The sequence below is a fragment of the Protomyctophum parallelum genome, assembly GCF_964188405.1.
Source record: "Protomyctophum parallelum genome assembly, chromosome: 13".
Lineage (NCBI taxonomy): Eukaryota > Metazoa > Chordata > Actinopteri > Myctophiformes > Myctophidae > Protomyctophum > Protomyctophum parallelum.
In genome coordinates, this window is record NC_139708.1 from 44,051,347 (window position 1) to 44,073,363 (window position 22,017).

Below are 22,017 nucleotides of genomic sequence, written 5' to 3' on the forward strand. Positions count from 1 at the left end.
TGAGCCACTGGCTCCAGACAATTCACACTGCTTTTTTGTTTGTTTGCTTGTAAGTGACACATCCAGAATGTATTTTTCAATGTATTGTTAGTTCTTAAACAAAAACCCATACAGTTCATCCCACAGTGAGATCAGCTTGAGAGTCATACGGTTGTCTGTACCTCATTTCAACTGCCGAATCACAGGTTTGAACCAGGAACCTTCAGATCTACAGTCTAAGGCTCTCCCAACTGAGCTATTACAGCTTGCAAGTAACACATCCAGTATTTATTTTTACATTGACTGTTACTTGTTACTTCTTAAACAAAAAAACTCATAAAGTTTTTCACCCAGTGAGATCAGCCTAAGAGTCGTAGGATTTTCTGTACCTCATTTCAACTGCCGAAAGCCTGGATTGAACCAGGGACCTTTAGATCTTCAGTCTAATGCTCTACCAAATGCGCTAATTTGGCTTGTAAGTGTCACATCCAGAATATATTTTTCAATTAATTGTTAGTTCTTAAACAAATAAACTCATACAGTTTTCCCCCAGTGAGATCAGCCTGGGAGTCATATGGTTTTCTGTACCTCATTTGACCTGCTGAAAACCGGTTCCATTTGTACACTGTCAAAGTAACTAACTTAATACTATCAACATCTATCTATTCTATAGTCCCTCTACAACAGTGGTTCCCAAACCTTTTCTTGTCAAGGACCCCCACATTTACACTTTATTAACCTGTGGAACCGGAACCGGAACCTGAACCTGAACCTGAACCTGAACCTGAACCTAACCCTAACCCTAACCCTAACCCTAACCCTAACCCTAACCCTAACCCCATAAGAGAAGATTGTTACAGATCTAGCAGTGATCTAGAATGATCAATTATATTAATAAAACGTCAAAAACTGTGAAAATGAAGAAAATGAAGTTGAAGAATCACTATAAATCTAAAACAGGTCAGAGTATTTCATCCAGTTATAAACAAGGAAGTGGTCCGGGTCTGCGACCATTTGATTGGACGAGACAATGTAAGGAGCCCTAGGATTGGCTGAAGGCAGACCGATCTGATTGGCCAAGGAATCTGTCAATCAGAATGATTGGCACGTCAAAAACCAGCACCTTCCTACTGAGTGTGTTGGGTTTGAACTAGCACAATTCTACAAGGTACTCTACAGATAACTTGTGACTTATCCGCTGGGCCACTTAGCGGCACACAGTTCAGCTGGAATTTCCAGGCCACTTGATGTCAGTGTGGAAAGGAAAACTTCACAGTAAATAGTTGAGTGTTTGTCTGATATTTTTTAATCCTCCAAATCATGAAGTACACATGTATGTCTTCCAAACCCATGAACTATAGTATGTCTTTTTTTATCCTTCAAAATCATGAAAAACAACATATTATAGTAAGTCTTCCGAAACTATATAAAGTTTTTAGTAACTCATTTCAACTGCCGAAACACAGGATTGAACTAGGGACGTTTAGATCTTCAGTCTAATGCTCTTCCAACTGAGCTATTTCGGCTTGTAAGTGACACATCCAGAATGTATTTTTCAATGCATTGTTAGTTCTTAAACATAAACACATACAGTTCATCCCGCAGTGAGATCAGCTTGAGAGTCATACGGTTGTCTGTACCTCATTTCTACTGCCGACTCACCATCTCCCGATCATGTGGCAGCGTTCTAACACACTGAGCCACTGGCTCCAGACAATGCACACTGCTTTTTTGTTTGTTTTCTTCTTCTGAAATTGATCTTGAAAATAAAGATTTATTTGGGGTTTGAACTCACCATCTCCCAAACATGTGGACAGTGTTCTAACACACTGAGCCACTGGCTCCAGACAATTCACACTGCTTTTTTGTTTGTTTGCTTGTAAGTGACACATCCAGAATGTATTTTTCAATGTATTGTTAGTTCTTAAACAAAAACCCATACAGTTCATCCCACAGTGAGATCAGCTTGAGAGTCATACGGTTGTCTGTACCTCATTTCAACTGCCGAATCACAGGTTGAACCAGGAACCTTCAGATCTACAGTCTAAGGCTCTCCCAACTGAGCTATTACAGCTTGCAAGTAACACATCCAGTATTTATTTTTACATTGACTGTTACTTGTTACTTCTTAAACAAAAAAACTCATAAAGTTTTTCACCCAGTGAGATCAGCCTAAGAGTCGTAGGATTTTCTGTACCTCATTTCAACTGCCGAAAGCCTGGATTGAACCAGGGACCTTTAGATCTTCAGTCTAATGCTCTACCAAATGCGCTAATTTGGCTTGTAAGTGTCACATCCAGAATATATTTTTCAATTAATTGTTAGTTCTTAAACAAATAAACTCATACAGTTTTCCCCCAGTGAGATCAGCCTGGGAGACATATGGTTTTCTGTACCTCATTTGACCTGCTGAAAACCGGTTCCATTTGTACACTGTCAAAGTAACTAACTTAATACTATCAACATCTATCTATTCTATAGTCCCTCTACAACAGTGGTTCCCAAACCTTTTCTTGTCAAGGACCCCCACATTTACACTTTATTAACCTGTGGAACCGGAACCGGAACCGGAACCTGAACCTGAACCTAACCCTAACCCTAACCCTAACCCTAACCCCATAAGAGAAGATTGTTACAGATCTAGCAGTGATCTAGAATGATCAATTATATTAATAAAACGTCAAAAACTGTGAAAATGAAGAAAATGAAGTTGAAGAATCACTATAAATCTAAAACAGGTCAGAGTATTTCATCCAGTTATAAACAAGGAAGTGGTCCGGGTCTGCGACCATTTGATTGGACGAGACAATGTAAGGAGCCCTAGGATTGGCTGAAGGCAGACCGATCTGATTGGCCAAGGAATCTGTCAATCAGAATGATTGGCACGTCAAAAACCAGCACCTTCCTACTGAGTGTGTTGGGTTTGAACTAGCACAATTCTACAAGGTACTCTACAGATAACTTGTGACTTATCCGCTGGGCCACTTAGCGGCACACAGTTCAGCTGGAATTTCCAGGCCACTTGATGTCAGTGTGGAAAGGAAAACTTCACAGTAAATAGTTGAGTGTTTGGCTGATATTTTTTAATCCTCCAAATCATGAAGTACACATGTATGTCTTCCAAACCCATGAACTATAGTATGTCTTTTTTTATCCTTCAAAATCATGAAAAACAACATATTATAGTAAGTCTTCCGAAACTATATAAAGTTTTTAGTAACTCATTTCAACTGCCGAAACACAGGATGAACTAGGGACGTTTAGATTTTCAGTCTAATGCTCTTCCAACTGAGCTATTTCGGCTTGTAAGTGACACATCCAGAATGTCTTTTTCAATGCATTGTTAGTTCTTAAACATAAACACATACAGTTCATCCCGCAGTGAGATCAGCTTGAGAGTCATACGGTTGTCTGTACCTCATTTCTACTGCCGACTCACCATCTCCCGATCATGTGGCAGCGTTCTAACACACTGAGCCACTGGCTCCAGACAATGCACACTGCTTTTTTGTTTGTTTTCTTCTTCTGAAATTGATCTTGAAAATAAAGATTTATTTGGGGTTTGAACTCACCATCTCCCAAACATGTGGACAGTGTTCTAACACACTGAGCAACTGGCTCCAGACAATTCACACTGCTTTTTTGTTTGTTTGCTTGTAAGTGACACATCCAGAATGTATTTTTCAATGTATTGTTAGTTCTTAAACAAAAACCCATACAGTTCATCCCACAGTGAGATCAGCTTGAGAGTCATACGGTTGTCTGTACCTCATTTCAACTGCCGAATCACAGGTTTGAACCAGGAACCTTCAGATCTACAGTCTAAGGCTCTCCCAACTGAGCTATTACAGCTTGCAAGTAACACATCCAGTATTTATTTTTACATTGACTGTTACTTGTTACTTCTTAAACAAAAAAACTCATAAAGTTTTTCACCCAGTGAGATCAGCCTAAGAGTCGTAGGATTTTCTGTACCTCATTTCAACTGCCGAAAGCCTGGATTGAACCAGGGACCTTTAGATCTTCAGTCTAATGCTCTACCAAATGCGCTAATTTGGCTTGTAAGTGTCACATCCAGAATATATTTTTCAATTAATTGTTAGTTCTTAAACAAATAAACTCATACAGTTTTCCCCCAGTGAGATCAGCCTGGGAGTCATATGGTTTTCTGTACCTCATTTGACCTGCTGAAAACCGGTTCCATTTGTACACTGTCAAAGTAACTAACTTAATACTATCAACATCTATCTATTCTATAGTCCCTCTACAACAGTGGTTCCCAAACCTTTTCTTGTCAAGGACCCCCACATTTACACTTTATTAACCTGTGGAACCGGAACCTGAACCTGAACCTGAACCTGAACCTGAACCTGAACCTAACCCTAACCCTAACCCTAACCCTAACCCTAACCCTAACCCTGACCCTAACCCTAACCCCATAAGAGAAGATTGTTACAGATCTAGCAGTGATCTAGAATGATCAATTATATTAATAAAACGTCAAAAACTGTGAAAATGAAGAAAATGAAGTTGAAGAATCACTATAAATCTAAAACAGGTCAGAGTATTTCATCCAGTTATAAACAAGGAAGTGGTCCGGGTCTGCGACCATTTGATTGGACGAGACAATGTAAGGAGCCCTAGGATTGGCTGAAGGCAGACCGATCTGATTGGCCAAGGAATCTGTCAATCAGAATGATTGGCACGTCAAAAACCAGCACCTTCCTACTGAGTGTGTTGGGTTTGAACTAGCACAATTCTACAAGGTACTCTAAAGATAACTTGTGACTTATCCGCTGGGCCACTTAGCGGCACACAGTTCAGCTGGAATTTCCAGGCCACTTGATGTCAGTGTGGAAAGGAAAACTTCACAGTAAATAGTTGAGTGTTTGGCTGATATTTTTTAATCCTCCAAATCATGAAGTACACATGTATGTCTTCCAAACCCATGAACTATAGTATGTCTTTTTTTATCCTTCAAAATCATGAAAAACAACATATTATAGTAAGTCTTCCGAAACTATATACAGTTTTTGGTAACTCATTTCAACTGCCGAAACACAGGATTGAACTAGGGACGTTTAGATCTTCAGTCTAATGCTCTTCCAACTGAGCTATTTCGGCTTGTAAGTGACACATCCAGAATGTATTTTTCAATGCATTGTTAGTTCTTAAACATAAACACATACAGTTCATCCCGCAGTGAGATCAGCTTGAGAGTCATACGGTTGTCTGTACCTCATTTCTACTGCCGACTCACCATCTCCCGATCATGTGGCAGCGTTCTAACACACTGAGCCACTGGCTCCAGACAATGCACACTGCTTTTTTGTTTGTTTTCTTCTTCTGAAATTGATCTTGAAAATAAAGATTTATTTGGGGTTTGAACTCACCATCTCCCAAACATGTGGACAGTGTTCTAACACACTGAGCCACTGGCTCCAGACAATTCACACTGCTTTTTTGTTTGTTTGCTTCTAAGTGACACATCCAGAATGTATTTTTCAATGTATTGTTAGTTCTTAAACAAAAACCCATACAGTTCATCCCACAGTGAGATCAGCTTGAGAGTCATACGGTTGTCTGTACCTCATTTCAACTGCCGAATCACAGGTTTGAACCAGGAACCTTCAGATCTACAGTCTAAGGCTCTCCCAACTGAGCTATTACAGCTTGCAAGTAACACATCCAGTATTTATTTTTACATTGACTGTTACTTGTTACTTCTTAAACAAAAAAACTCATAAAGTTTTTCACCCAGTGAGATCAGCCTAAGAGTCGTAGGATTTTCTGTACCTCATTTCAACTGCCGAAAGCCTGGATTGAACCAGGGACCTTTAGATCTTCAGTCTAATGCTCTACCAAATGCGCTAATTTGGCTTGTAAGTGTCACATCCAGAATATATTTTTCAATTAATTGTTAGTTCTTAAACAAATAAACTCATACAGTTTTCCCCCAGTGAGATCAGCCTGGGAGACATATGGTTTTCTGTACCTCATTTGACCTGCTGAAAACCGGTTCCATTTGTACACTGTCAAAGTAACTAACTTAATACTATCAACATCTATCTATTCTATAGTCCCTCTACAACAGTGGTTCCCAAACCTTTTCTTGTCAAGGACCCCCACATTTACACTTTATTAACCTGTGGAACCGGAACCTGAACCTGAACCTGAACCTGAACCTGAACCTGAACCTGAACCTGAACCTGAACCTGAACCTGAACCTGAACCTGAACCTGAACCTGAACCTGAACCTGAACCTGAACCTGAACCTGAACCTGACCCTAACCCTAACCCTAACCCCATAAGAGAAGATTGTTACAGATCTAGCAGTGATCTAGAATGATCAATTATATTAATAAAACGTCAAAAACTGTGAAAATGAAGAAAATTAAGTTGAAGAATCACTATAAATCTAAAACAGGTCAGAGTATTTCATCCAGTTATAAACAAGGAAGTGGTCCGGGTCTGCGACCATTTGATTGGACGAGACAATGTAAGGAGCCCTAGGATTGGCTGAAGGCAGACCGATCTGATTGGCCAAGGAATCTGTCAATCAGAATGATTGGCACGTCAAAAACCAGGATCTTCCTACTGAGTGTGTTGGGTTTGAACTAGCACAATTCTACAAGGTACTCTACAGATAACTTGTGACTTATCCGCTGGGCCACTTAGCGGCACACAGTTCAGCTGGAATTTCCAGGCCACTTGATGTCAGTGTGGAAAGGAAAACTTCACAGTAAATAGTTGAGTGTTTGGCTGATATTTTTTAATCCTCCAAATCATGATCAAGTACACATGTATGTCTTCCAAACCCATGAACTATAGTATGTCTTTTTTTATCCTTCAAAATCATGAAAAACAACATATTATAGTAAGTCTTCCGAAACTATATACAGTTTTTAGTAACTCATTTCAACTGCCGAAACACAGGATTGAACTAGGGACGTTTAGATCTTCAGTCTAATGCTCTTCCAACTGAGCTATTTCGGCTTGTAAGTGACACATCCAGAATGTATTTTTCAATGCATTGTTAGTTCTTAAACATAAACACATGCAGTTCATCCCGCAGTGAGATCAGCTTGAGAGTCATACGGTTGTCTGTACCTCATTTCTACTGCCGACTCACCATCTCCCGATCATGTGGCAGCGTTCTAACACACTGAGCCACTGGCTCCAGACAATGCACACTGCTTTTTTGTTTGTTTTCTTCTTCTGAAATTGGTCTTGAAAATAAAGATTTATTTGGGGTTTGAACTCACCATCTCCCAAACATGTGGACAGTGTTCTAACACACTGAGCCACTGGCTCCAGACAATTCACACTGCTTTTTTGTTTGTTTGCTTGTAAGTGACACATCCAGAATGAATTTTTCAATGTATTGTTAGTTCTTAAACAAAAACTCATACAGTTCATCCCACAGTGAGATCAGCTTGAGAGTCATACGGTTGTCTGTACCTCATTTCAACTGCCGAATCACAGGTTTGAAGAAGGAACCTTCAGATCTACAGTCTAACGCTCTCCCAACTGAGCTATTACAGCTTGCAAGTAACACATCCAGTATTTATTTTTACATTGACTGTTACTTGTTACTTCTTAAACAAAAAAACTCATAAAGTTTTTCACCCAGTGAGATCAGCTTAAGAGTCGTAGGATTTTCTGTACCTCATTTCAACTGCCGAAAGCCTGGATTGAACCAGGGACCTTTAGATCTTCAGTCTAATGCTCTACCAAATGCGCTAATTTGGCTTGTAAGTGTCACATACAGAATATATTTTTCAATTGATTGTTAGTTCTTAAACAAATAAACTCATACAGTTTTCCCCCAGTGAGATCAGCCTGGGAGTCATATGGTTTTCTGTACCTCATTTGACCTGCTGAAAACCGGTTCCATTTGTACACTGTCAAAGTAACTAACTTAATACTATCAACATCTATCTATTCTATAGTCCCTCTACAACAGTGGTTCCCAAACCTTTTCTTGTCAAGGACCCCCACATTTACACTTTATTAACCTGTGGAACCGGAACCTGAACCTGAACCTGAACCTGAACCTAACCCTAACCCTAACCCTAACCCCATAAGAGAAGATTGTTACAGATCTAGCCGTGATCTAGAATGATCAATTATATTAATAAAACGTCAAAAACTGTGAAAATGAAGAAAATGAAGTTGAAGAATCACTATAAATCTAAAACAGGTCAGAGTATTTCATCCAGTTATAAACAAGGAAGTGGTCCGGGTCTGCGACCATTTGATTGGACGAGACAATGTAAGGAGCCCTAGGATTGGCTGAAGGCAGACCGATCTGATTGGCCAAGGAATCTGTCAATCAGAATGATTGGCACGTCAAAAACCAGCACCTTCCTACTGAGTGTGTTGGGTTTGAACTAGCACAATTCTACAAGGTACTCTACAGATAACTTGTGATTTATCCGTTGGGCCACTTAGCGGCACACAGTTCAGCTGGAATTTCCAGGCCACTTGATGTCAGTGTGGAAAGGAAAACTTCACATTAAATAGTTGAGTGGGGTTTGAACCTTCAATCTCCAGACAATGACGACAGCACCCTAACTCAGTTACCTATTGCTATCTGCAACAACAGTCTTCCTTTGCCTGTGAGTTAGAGTTTGGAGTTGGATTTTGGCTGATATGTTTTAATCCTCCAAATCATGAAGTACACATGTATGTCTTCCAAACCCATGAACTATATTATGTCTTTTTTTTATCCTTCAAAATCATGAAAAACAACATATTATAGTAAGTCTTCCGAAACTATATACAGTTTTCTGTAACTCATTTCAACTGCCGAAACCCAGGATTGAACTAGGGACGTTTAGATCTTCAGTCTAATGAGCTTCCAACTGAGCTATTTCAGCTTGTAATAGGGGATTCACACTGAGACGGACTGAATCCGTTTCATTGGAACCGTTTTCGAATACGGTTCCCTGGTCCCCGATGGCCATGATTCACATTGCCCGAGATTCTACAGCGCACCCGGGTACACTTGCATAACACACTTTAATCCTCCTGATGACGGTGTGCTTGATGGCTGGCGCGCCCGGACACTGACCATCAACTGTGCGACATTGTCTCAAATAAATCCAGACACACTGAATTGCATTGCCCCTTTGGCTTTTTGTCGTTATACTACTTGTCAGCCTGCCTGCTATTCACTGTGTCAGTCAGTTCTGTGCTCCAGTGTATTAGTTTGCTATGGATTCTACTTTAGCATTATTATTATTTTGTTTTACTTTGGAAACTGTGCCAAGCAAAGCCCAAGAGCCACGTGTAGTCCGCAGAATAAGATCAGTGCGGTGCTGCGCGTATAAGCAGATTCAACAGGAGAAGGGCGGCGTTGAGAAATGCGCTGGTGTTACGCATCGTGCAGAGGCTGTGTTTTTCTTTTGTTGACGCTTGGCTCGTCGACTGCATGCATTCACATTGGAACGATCTGTATCTGAATACACTTCAACGGTCCAGAGACCCTCCCCCCATGCGTTCCCGGGGACGGTTGGGCGATCCGCTCCCGGGAACGGTACGCATCATTCACACTACCACAACATCTGCCAAGTGGTCCCGAGTGCGCACCCGGGACCATAGTGTGAATCCCCTATTAGTGACACATCCAGAATGTATTTTTCAATGCATTGTTAGTTCTTAAACATATACAGTTCATCCCGCAGTGAGATCAGCTTGAGAGTCATACGGTTGTCTGTACCTCATTTCTACTGCCGACTCACCATCTCCCGATCATGTGGCAGCGTTCTAACACACTGAGCCACTGGCTCCAGACAATGCACACTGCTTTTTTGTTTGTTTTCTTCTTCTGAAATTGATCTTGAAAATAAAGATTTATTTGGGGTTTGAACTCACCATCTCCCAAACATGTGGACAGTGTTCTAACACACTGAGCCACTGGCTCCAGACAATTTACACTGCTTTTTTGTTTGTTTGCTTCTAAGTGACACATCCAGAATGTATTTTTCAATGTATTGTTAGTTCTTAAACAAAAACCCATACAGTTCATCCCACAGTGAGATCAGCTTGAGAGTCATACGGTTGTCTGTACCTCATTTCAACTGCCGAATCACAGGTTTGAACCAGGAACCTTCAGATCTACAGTCTAAGGCTCTCCCAACTGAGCTATTACAGCTTGCAAGTAACACATCCAGTATTTATTTTTACATTGACTGTTACTTGTTACTTCTTAAACAAAAAAACTCATAAAGTTTTTCACCCAGTGAGATCAGCCTAAGAGTCGTAGGATTTTCTGTACCTCATTTCAACTGCCGAAAGCCTGGATTGAACCAGGGACCTTTAGATCTTCAGTCTAATGCTCTACCAAATGCGCTAATTTGGCTTGTAAGTGTCACATCCAGAATATATTTTTCAATTAATTGTTAGTTCTTAAACAAATAAACTCATACAGTTTTCCCCCAGTGAGATCAGCCTGGGAGACATATGGTTTTCTGTACCTCATTTGACCTGCTGAAAACCGGTTCCATTTGTACACTGTCAAAGTAACTAACTTAATACTATCAACATCTATCTATTCTATAGTCCCTCTACAACAGTGGTTCCCAAACCTTTTCTTGTCAAGGACCCCCACATTTACACTTTATTAACCTGTGGAACCGGAACCTGAACCTGAACCTGAACCTGAACCTGAACCTGAACCTGAACCTGAACCTGAACCTGAACCTGAACCTGAACCTGAACCTGAACCTGAACCTGAACCTGAACCTAACCCTAACCCTAACCCTAACCCTAACCCCATAAGAGAAGATTGTTACAGATCTAGCAGTGATCTAGAATGATCAATTATATTAATAAAACGTCAAAAACTGTGAAAATGAAGAAAATTAAGTTGAAGAATCACTATAAATCTAAAACAGGTCAGAGTATTTCATCCAGTTATAAACAAGGAAGTGGTCCGGGTCTGCGACCATTTGATTGGACGAGACAATGTAAGGAGCCCTAGGATTGGCTGAAGGCAGACCGATCTGATTGGCCAAGGAATCTGTCAATCAGAATGATTGGCACGTCAAAAACCAGGATCTTCCTACTGAGTGTGTTGGGTTTGAACTAGCACAATTCTACAAGGTACTCTACAGATAACTTGTGACTTATCCGCTGGGCCACTTAGCGGCACACAGTTCAGCTGGAATTTCCAGGCCACTTGATGTCAGTGTGGAAAGGAAAACTTCACAGTAAATAGTTGAGTGTTTGGCTGATATTTTTTAATCCTCCAAATCATGATCAAGTACACATGTATGTCTTCCAAACCCATGAACTATAGTATGTCTTTTTTTATCCTTCAAAATCATGAAAAACAACATATTATAGTAAGTCTTCCGAAACTATATACAGTTTTTAGTAACTCATTTCAACTGCCGAAACACAGGATTGAACTAGGGACGTTTAGATCTTCAGTCTAATGCTCTTCCAACTGAGCTATTTCGGCTTGTAAGTGACACATCCAGAATGTATTTTTCAATGCATTGTTAGTTCTTAAACATAAACACATGCAGTTCATCCCGCAGTGAGATCAGCTTGAGAGTCATACGGTTGTCTGTACCTCATTTCTACTGCCGACTCACCATCTCCCGATCATGTGGCAGCGTTCTAACACACTGAGCCACTGGCTCCAGACAATGCACACTGCTTTTTTGTTTGTTTTCTTCTTCTGAAATTGGTCTTGAAAATAAAGATTTATTTGGGGTTTGAACTCACCATCTCCCAAACATGTGGACAGTGTTCTAACACACTGAGCCACTGGCTCCAGACAATTCACACTGCTTTTTTGTTTGTTTGCTTGTAAGTGACACATCCAGAATGAATTTTTCAATGTATTGTTAGTTCTTAAACAAAAACTCATACAGTTCATCCCACAGTGAGATCAGCTTGAGAGTCATACGGTTGTCTGTACCTCATTTCAACTGCCGAATCACAGGTTTGAAGAAGGAACCTTCAGATCTACAGTCTAACGCTCTCCCAACTGAGCTATTACAGCTTGCAAGTAACACATCCAGTATTTATTTTTACATTGACTGTTACTTGTTACTTCTTAAACAAAAAAACTCATAAAGTTTTTCACCCAGTGAGATCAGCTTAAGAGTCGTAGGATTTTCTGTACCTCATTTCAACTGCCGAAAGCCTGGATTGAACCAGGGACCTTTAGATCTTCAGTCTAATGCTCTACCAAATGCGCTAATTTGGCTTGTAAGTGTCACATACAGAATATATTTTTCAATTGATTGTTAGTTCTTAAACAAATAAACTCATACAGTTTTCCCCCAGTGAGATCAGCCTGGGAGTCATATGGTTTTCTGTACCTCATTTGACCTGCTGAAAACCGGTTCCATTTGTACACTGTCAAAGTAACTAACTTAATACTATCAACATCTATCTATTCTATAGTCCCTCTACAACAGTGGTTCCCAAACCTTTTCTTGTCAAGGACCCCCACATTTACACTTTATTAACCTGTGGAACCGGAACCTGAACCTGAACCTGAACCTGAACCTAACCCTAACCCTAACCCTAACCCCATAAGAGAAGATTGTTACAGATCTAGCCGTGATCTAGAATGATCAATTATATTAATAAAACGTCAAAAACTGTGAAAATGAAGAAAATGAAGTTGAAGAATCACTATAAATCTAAAACAGGTCAGAGTATTTCATCCAGTTATAAACAAGGAAGTGGTCCGGGTCTGCGACCATTTGATTGGACGAGACAATGTAAGGAGCCCTAGGATTGGCTGAAGGCAGACCGATCTGATTGGCCAAGGAATCTGTCAATCAGAATGATTGGCACGTCAAAAACCAGCACCTTCCTACTGAGTGTGTTGGGTTTGAACTAGCACAATTCTACAAGGTACTCTACAGATAACTTGTGATTTATCCGTTGGGCCACTTAGCGGCACACAGTTCAGCTGGAATTTCCAGGCCACTTGATGTCAGTGTGGAAAGGAAAACTTCACATTAAATAGTTGAGTGGGGTTTGAACCTTCAATCTCCAGACAATGACGACAGCACCCTAACTCAGTTACCTATTGCTATCTGCAACAACAGTCTTCCTTTGCCTGTGAGTTAGAGTTTGGAGTTGGATTTTGGCTGATATGTTTTAATCCTCCAAATCATGAAGTACACATGTATGTCTTCCAAACCCATGAACTATATTATGTCTTTTTTTTATCCTTCAAAATCATGAAAAACAACATATTATAGTAAGTCTTCCGAAACTATATACAGTTTTCTGTAACTCATTTCAACTGCCGAAACCCAGGATTGAACTAGGGACGTTTAGATCTTCAGTCTAATGAGCTTCCAACTGAGCTATTTCAGCTTGTAATAGGGGATTCACACTGAGACGGACTGAATCCGTTTCATTGGAACCGTTTTCGAATACGGTTCCCTGGTCCCCGATGGCCATGATTCACATTGCCCGAGATTCTACAGCGCACCCGGGTACACTTGCATAACACACTTTAATCCTCCTGATGACGGTGTGCTTGATGGCTGGCGCGCCCGGACACTGACCATCAACTGTGCGACATTGTCTCAAATAAATCCAGACACACTGAATTGCATTGCCCCTTTGGCTTTTTGTCGTTATACTACTTGTCAGCCTGCCTGCTATTCACTGTGTCAGTCAGTTCTGTGCTCCAGTGTATTAGTTTGCTATGGATTCTACTTTAGCATTATTATTATTTTGTTTTACTTTGGAAACTGTGCCAAGCAAAGCCCAAGAGCCACGTGTAGTCCGCAGAATAAGATCAGTGCGGTGCTGCGCGTATAAGCAGATTCAACAGGAGAAGGGCGGCGTTGAGAAATGCGCTGGTGTTACGCATCGTGCAGAGGCTGTGTTTTTCTTTTGTTGACGCTTGGCTCGTCGACTGCATGCATTCACATTGGAACGATCTGTATCTGAATACACTTCAACGGTCCAGAGACCCTCCCCCCATGCGTTCCCGGGGACGGTTGGGCGATCCGCTCCCGGGAACGGTACGCATCATTCACACTACCACAACATCTGCCAAGTGGTCCCGAGTGCGCACCCGGGACCATAGTGTGAATCCCCTATTAGTGACACATCCAGAATGTATTTTTCAATGCATTGTTAGTTCTTAAACATATACAGTTCATCCCGCAGTGAGATCAGCTTGAGAGTCATACGGTTGTCTGTACCTCATTTCTACTGCCGACTCACCATCTCCCGATCATGTGGCAGCGTTCTAACACACTGAGCCACTGGCTCCAGACAATGCACACTGCTTTTTTGTTTGTTTTCTTCTTCTGAAATTGATCTTGAAAATAAAGATTTATTTGGGGTTTGAACTCACCATCTCCCAAACATGTGGACAGTGTTCTAACACACTGAGCCACTGGCTCCAGACAATTTACACTGCTTTTTTGTTTGTTTGCTTCTAAGTGACACATCCAGAATGTATTTTTCAATGTATTGTTAGTTCTTAAACAAAAACCCATACAGTTCATCCCACAGTGAGATCAGCTTGAGAGTCATACGGTTGTCTGTACCTCATTTCAACTGCCGAATCACAGGTTTGAACCAGGAACCTTCAGATCTACAGTCTAAGGCTCTCCCAACTGAGCTATTACAGCTTGCAAGTAACACATCCAGTATTTATTTTTACATTGACTGTTACTTGTTACTTCTTAAACAAAAAAACTCATAAAGTTTTTCACCCAGTGAGATCAGCCTAAGAGTCGTAGGATTTTCTGTACCTCATTTCAACTGCCGAAAGCCTGGATTGAACCAGGGACCTTTAGATCTTCAGTCTAATGCTCTACCAAATGCGCTAATTTGGCTTGTAAGTGTCACATCCAGAATATATTTTTCAATTAATTGTTAGTTCTTAAACAAATAAACTCATACAGTTTTCCCCCAGTGAGATCAGCCTGGGAGACATATGGTTTTCTGTACCTCATTTGACCTGCTGAAAACCGGTTCCATTTGTACACTGTCAAAGTAACTAACTTAATACTATCAACATCTATCTATTCTATAGTCCCTCTACAACAGTGGTTCCCAAACCTTTTCTTGTCAAGGACCCCCACATTTACACTTTATTAACCTGTGGAACCGGAACCTGAACCTGAACCTGAACCTGAACCTGAACCTGAACCTGAACCTGAACCTGAACCTGAACCTAACCCTAACCCTAACCCTAACCCCATAAGAGAAGATTGTTACAGATCTAGCAGTGATCTAGAATGATCAATTATATTAATAAAACGTCAAAAACTGTGAAAATGAAGAAAATTAAGTTGAAGAATCACTATAAATCTAAAACAGGTCAGAGTATTTCATCCAGTTATAAACAAGGAAGTGGTCCGGGTCTGCGACCATTTGATTGGACGAGACAATGTAAGGAGCCCTAGGATTGGCTGAAGGCAGACCGATCTGATTGGCCAAGGAATCTGTCAATCAGAATGATTGGCACGTCAAAAACCAGGATCTTCCTACTGAGTGTGTTGGGTTTGAACTAGCACAATTCTACAAGGTACTCTACAGATAACTTGTGACTTATCCGCTGGGCCACTTAGCGGCACACAGTTCAGCTGGAATTTCCAGGCCACTTGATGTCAGTGTGGAAAGGAAAACTTCACAGTAAATAGTTGAGTGTTTGGCTGATATTTTTTAATCCTCCAAATCATGATCAAGTACACATGTATGTCTTCCAAACCCATGAACTATAGTATGTCTTTTTTTATCCTTCAAAATCATGAAAAACAACATATTATAGTAAGTCTTCCGAAACTATATACAGTTTTTAGTAACTCATTTCAACTGCCGAAACACAGGATTGAACTAGGGACGTTTAGATCTTCAGTCTAATGCTCTTCCAACTGAGCTATTTCGGCTTGTAAGTGACACATCCAGAATGTATTTTTCAATGCATTGTTAGTTCTTAAACATAAACACATGCAGTTCATCCCGCAGTGAGATCAGCTTGAGAGTCATACGGTTGTCTGTACCTCATTTCTACTGCCGACTCACCATCTCCCGATCATGTGGCAGCGTTCTAACACACTGAGCCACTGGCTCCAGACAATGCACACTGCTTTTTTGTTTGTTTTCTTCTTCTGAAATTGGTCTTGAAAATAAAGATTTATTTGGGGTTTGAACTCACCATCTCCCAAACATGTGGACAGTGTTCTAACACACTGAGCCACTGGCTCCAGACAATTCACACTGCTTTTTTGTTTGTTTGCTTGTAAGTGACACATCCAGAATGAATTTTTCAATGTATTGTTAGTTCTTAAACAAAAACTCATACAGTTCATCCCACAGTGAGATCAGCTTGAGAGTCATACGGTTGTCTGTACCTCATTTCAACTGCCGAATCACAGGTTTGAAGAAGGAACCTTCAGATCTACAGTCTAACGCTCTCCCAACTGAGCTATTACAGCTTGCAAGTAACACATCCAGTATTTATTTTTACATTGACTGTTACTTGTTACTTCTTAAACAAAAAAACTCATAAAGTTTTTCACCCAGTGAGATCAGCTTAAGAGTCGTAGGATTTTCTGTACCTCATTTCAACTGCCGAAAGCCTGGATTGAACCAGGGACCTTTAGATCTTCAGTCTAATGCTCTACCAAATGCGCTAATTTGGCTTGTAAGTGTCACATACAGAATATATTTTTCAATTGATTGTTAGTTCTTAAACAAATAAACTCATACAGTTTTCCCCCAGTGAGATCAGCCTGGGAGTCATATGGTTTTCTGTACCTCATTTGACCTGCTGAAAACCGGTTCCATTTGTACACTGTCAAAGTAACTAACTTAATACTATCAACATCTATCTATTCTATAGTCCCTCTACAACAGTGGTTCCCAAACCTTTTCTTGTCAAGGACCCCCACATTTACACTTTATTAACCTGTGGAACCGGAACCTGAACCTGAACCTGAACCTGAACCTAACCCTAACCCTAACCCTAACCCCATAAGAGAAGATTGTTACAGATCTAGCCGTGATCTAGAATGATCAATTATATTAATAAAACGTCAAAAACTGTGAAAATGAAGAAAATGAAGTTGAAGAATCACTATAAATCTAAAACAGGTCAGAGTATTTCATCCAGTTATAAACAAGGAAGTGGTCCGGGTCTGCGACCATTTGATTGGACGAGACAATGTAAGGAGCCCTAGGATTGGCTGAAGGCAGACCGATCTGATTGGCCAAGGAATCTGTCAATCAGAATGATTGGCACGTCAAAAACCAGCACCTTCCTACTGAGTGTGTTGGGTTTGAACTAGCACAATTCTACAAGGTACTCTACAGATAACTTGTGATTTATCCGTTGGGCCACTTAGCGGCACACAGTTCAGCTGGAATTTCCAGGCCACTTGATGTCAGTGTGGAAAGGAAAACTTCACATTAAATAGTTGAGTGGGGTTTGAACCTTCAATCTCCAGACAATGACGACAGCACCCTAACTCAGTTACCTATTGCTATCTGCAACAACAGTCTTCCTTTGCCTGTGAGTTAGAGTTTGGAGTTGGATTTTGGCTGATATGTTTTAATCCTCCAAATCATGAAGTACACATGTATGTCTTCCAAACCCATGAACTATATTATGTCTTTTTTTTATCCTTCAAAATCATGAAAAACAACATATTATAGTAAGTCTTCCGAAACTATATACAGTTTTCTGTAACTCATTTCAACTGCCGAAACCCAGGATTGAACTAGGGACGTTTAGATCTTCAGTCTAATGAGCTTCCAACTGAGCTATTTCAGCTTGTAATAGGGGATTCACACTGAGACGGACTGAATCCGTTTCATTGGAACCGTTTTCGAATACGGTTCCCTGGTCCCCGATGGCCATGATTCACATTGCCCGAGATTCTACAGCGCACCCGGGTACACTTGCATAACACACTTTAATCCTCCTGATGACGGTGTGCTTGATGGCTGGCGCGCCCGGACACTGACCATCAACTGTGCGACATTGTCTCAAATAAATCCAGACACACTGAATTGCATTGCCCCTTTGGCTTTTTGTCGTTATACTACTTGTCAGCCTGCCTGCTATTCACTGTGTCAGTCAGTTCTGTGCTCCAGTGTATTAGTTTGCTATGGATTCTACTTTAGCATTATTATTATTTTGTTTTACTTTGGAAACTGTGCCAAGCAAAGCCCAAGAGCCACGTGTAGTCCGCAGAATAAGATCAGTGCGGTGCTGCGCGTATAAGCAGATTCAACAGGAGAAGGGCGGCGTTGAGAAATGCGCTGGTGTTACGCATCGTGCAGAGGCTGTGTTTTTCTTTTGTTGACGCTTGGCTCGTCGACTGCATGCATTCACATTGGAACGATCTGTATCTGAATACACTTCAACGGTCCAGAGACCCTCCCCCCATGCGTTCCCGGGGACGGTTGGGCGATCCGCTCCCGGGAACGGTACGCATCATTCACACTACCACAACATCTGCCAAGTGGTCCCGAGTGCGCACCCGGGACCATAGTGTGAATCCCCTATTAGTGACACATCCAGAATGTATTTTTCAATGCATTGTTAGTTCTTAAACATATACAGTTCATCCCGCAGTGAGATCAGCTTGAGAGTCATACGGTTGTCTGTACCTCATTTCTACTGCCGACTCACCATCTCCCGATCATGTGGCAGCGTTCTAACACACTGAGCCACTGGCTCCAGACAATTCACACTGCTTTTTTGTTTGTTTGCTTGTAAGTGAAACATCCAGAATGTATTTTTCAATGTATTGTTAGTTCTTAAACATAAACTCATACAGTTCATCCCACAGTGAGATCAGCTTGAGAGTCATACGGTTGTCTGTACCTCAGACGCTCTAACGCTCTCCCAACTGAGCTATTACTGCTTGCAAGTAACACATCCAGTATTTATTTTTACATTGACTGTTACTTGTTACTTCTTAAACAAAAAAACTCATAAAGTTTTTCACCCAGTGAGATCAGCCTAAGAGTCATAGGATTTTCTGTACCTCATTTCAACTGCCGAAAGCCTGGCTTGAACCAGGGACCTTTAGATCTTCAGTCTAATGCTCTACCAACTGCGCTAATTCGACTTGCAAGTGTCACATCCAGAATATATTTTTCAATTGATTGTTAGTTCTTAAACAAATAAACTCATACAGTTTTCCCCCAGTGAGATCAGCCTGGGAGTCATACGGTTTTCTGTACCTCATTTGACCTGCTGAAAACCGGTTCCATTTGTACACTGTCAAAGTCACTAACTTATCATCTAGTATAGACCCTCTACAACAGTGGTTCCCAAACCTTTTCTTGTCAAGGACCCCCAAATTTATTTATTAGCCCGTGGAACCTAACCCTAACCCGGCTATAATCCATGGTCAAAAACGATGAAAAACGAGGATTTGAAAAAAAGACAAAATCACTTCTAGACCACGGGCTATAGTCCATGGTGTCGGAGTGATTTTCGTCCTCAAAAATTATGAAAAACGGAATGCTACAGTTCCCTAACCCTAACCCTTGATCGTAGGAGATAGTAATGTAGGACTCTACAGATCGAGTGCTATCCAGTCATAAAGTTTGAACACTTGAAGAAACTACTACAGAAAACTGGAAACACTGCCAATGTGGCGCACTGCATCCTATCCGTAGGAATGAACAATCGACAGCAGGTGACAACAGAAACAGGACGGAAGACAATGAGGGCGGACACAATTGTGGCCTGTTAATTTGCCCAGCTGGTACCCACTTAAGGCCCAATCAGATCCCAGTTCAAACCCATATAGGCAAACACAGGTGGCACACATGGTTCTGAAATAAAATGGCCCATTTGGTTAGAAACCCACATAAGCCCATATGGGCTAACACGGGTGGGCCCTTTGTGAATACTGGGTGCACGGCCCACTTGGAACCCAAGCCCATAGCCCATGTCAAAACCCAATTGGGCCCAGGTGGACATGTTAGCTGGGTATAAGCGTCGTACAAAGCCAACTGGAGTTGTGACAAATCATGACAACAAACACAATATTTAACAAAACAAATAATTACAAAGAAGAAAAACAAGAAGAAAAAGTGCTGTAACCTGCCGTTTTCTTCTTTCTAATTATTTGTTCTGCCCGAAAAACTGTTTGTCATGATTTGTCACAACTCGAGTATCTTGTATTTTAACTGATATAAACTTGACTTTACAAGGCAGCAGCAATGCACTTAGGCTGTTGCACGCTGGAGCTCTCTGTTGTGTTCAGAATGAACTGGCTCTGCCCTGCTCTGCTAATTAACAGTTATCGAAACCACCCTTGCTCATCAAGAGATCAGGCTTCAGCTGTTCAGAGGTTAATGTGACCTTAGTCAATCAAGCAACATAAATCACCTCAAAATATACATTGAAACAAAATAGAAACATGAAACATGAAATTGACATGAAACAAAAAACATTATGAACTTCTTAACTTATGTACTTATTTATAAAAAAAAAACTTTTATTTCTGAAGGCAGCTTTTAATTGTGATGACAGCTACACAGACATAAAGGCAGACAGGCAGGCAGGCCTGCAGTCAATAGTGCAGGTGAGAATGGTAATTGAGGCACAGAAGACGAGAAGTCAAAAGTCAAATACTAAGGTTTAAAGAAAAAGTTAAGCCCCGTTTACATGTTTACTGTTTACATGAGCTTTTGAAGGTTTAACTACCCTTTGGCTTTAACTACTTCTGCTGTCTCTTCTGGTGCAGACGAGCCTTTATCCTTTCAGTCTCTGCTGGTGCAGACGAGCCTTTATCCTTTATCCTTTCAGGTCAGATTCTCACCTAATACTTCGGTAGACTCAGATCCGTATGGGCGGGGAAATTGGGATTCTTGCATATTTAATTGGCTGCGGTTTGCCTTCACACTGTCATTCTCAGCAATTGGAAACGCAGCAGGGGGGACCTTTATCAATGTGTTCCATTCATAAACTATAGCCTACACAGTGAAATCTATGGTGATAAAATTACACTCATAACGTGCATGTGTCGTGCCGTCTGGGACCCCCCCCCCCCCCCTCTCTCTCTCTCTCTACGCACGCAGCCGCCACACACTGTTCTTTTGGGCATGCAGCACAGCGCTGCATGAGCGCACTGATATAACTCCCCAGTCCCACACAGTGACAGCACTCCATGTTTACGGCACGCACAGACAGACAGACAGACAGACAGAATATTATGTAGGCTATAATACACTGCAGTGTTTTTATGTGTTTTCTTAAGCAATTGATTAATGTACATGTCCTCATTTCGATCAGGGCTTCAGTCTCCTTATTCGACCACGTCTATCCACAGTAACGGGACATCTTTGCGCTGCGTAAAATATGCCTTCTCCGTCTCCAACTGTGTTCAGCTCCTCACCCGCCACATTATGTTTGCTTCATTTCCTTTATTTACTGCGGATTGCATTCACACCTACACCGAATCGTAGTCAAGTGCGATTCGATTCGAAGCGAAGCGAAACCCACGTTTTTGGGCGGAGTAAAATGCGGTTATTTGCTGCGCATTAGGATTAGAATGAGCCTTCACACCTGCCAAACGAAGCGCACTTTCTGACAATGCGCAGCAGGATTCGTTTTAATCGCAGCAAAGCTCTCTCGTATGAATGTGACCTCAGTCTCTGCTGGTGCAGACGAGCTGTCGTGCCCTGGAGAAGATCCACCTAAAGTTCATCGATACCACTTCCAAATGTGATTATCACAGGTGAATACATAAGTAAATGCTTAATACTGACCATCAGGCCATATAAAAAAACAACAAATAATACAATACCTGTCCTACAATCTTGTTCAAAACAATGAAAATAACAAATTAATTATATTTGTATACAGGACAACTTTAGTTTTTTTCAACCACGGTTCATGTTTTAGGTTGTTATTAGAGAAAGTAAAAGATGAGTGTTAATTATTTTTCATTTGCTGCTTTCTTTCGTTTTAGGGATTTTAGCTGTTTTTGACAGGGGGGCGGGGGCATTCGAGCATGGGGCTAAATATGTATTTGTTTTTATAGCGATTTCTTTTTTTATTAT

The 22,017-nt window shown here is 41.0% G+C and overlaps 1 pseudogene across 1 annotated transcript in view; it reads left to right on the forward strand.

Annotated features, from left to right (window-relative positions):
* Positions 1 to 22,017, forward strand: part of LOC310868704 (large ribosomal subunit protein uL3-like) — an 83,522-nt pseudogene that overhangs the window by 49,519 nt on the left and 11,986 nt on the right. The window contains exon 11 of the transcript in view: positions 21,607 to 21,692. The product of the transcript in view is annotated as a large ribosomal subunit protein uL3-like (transcript). The remainder of the gene's footprint in view (positions 1 to 21,606; positions 21,693 to 22,017) is intronic.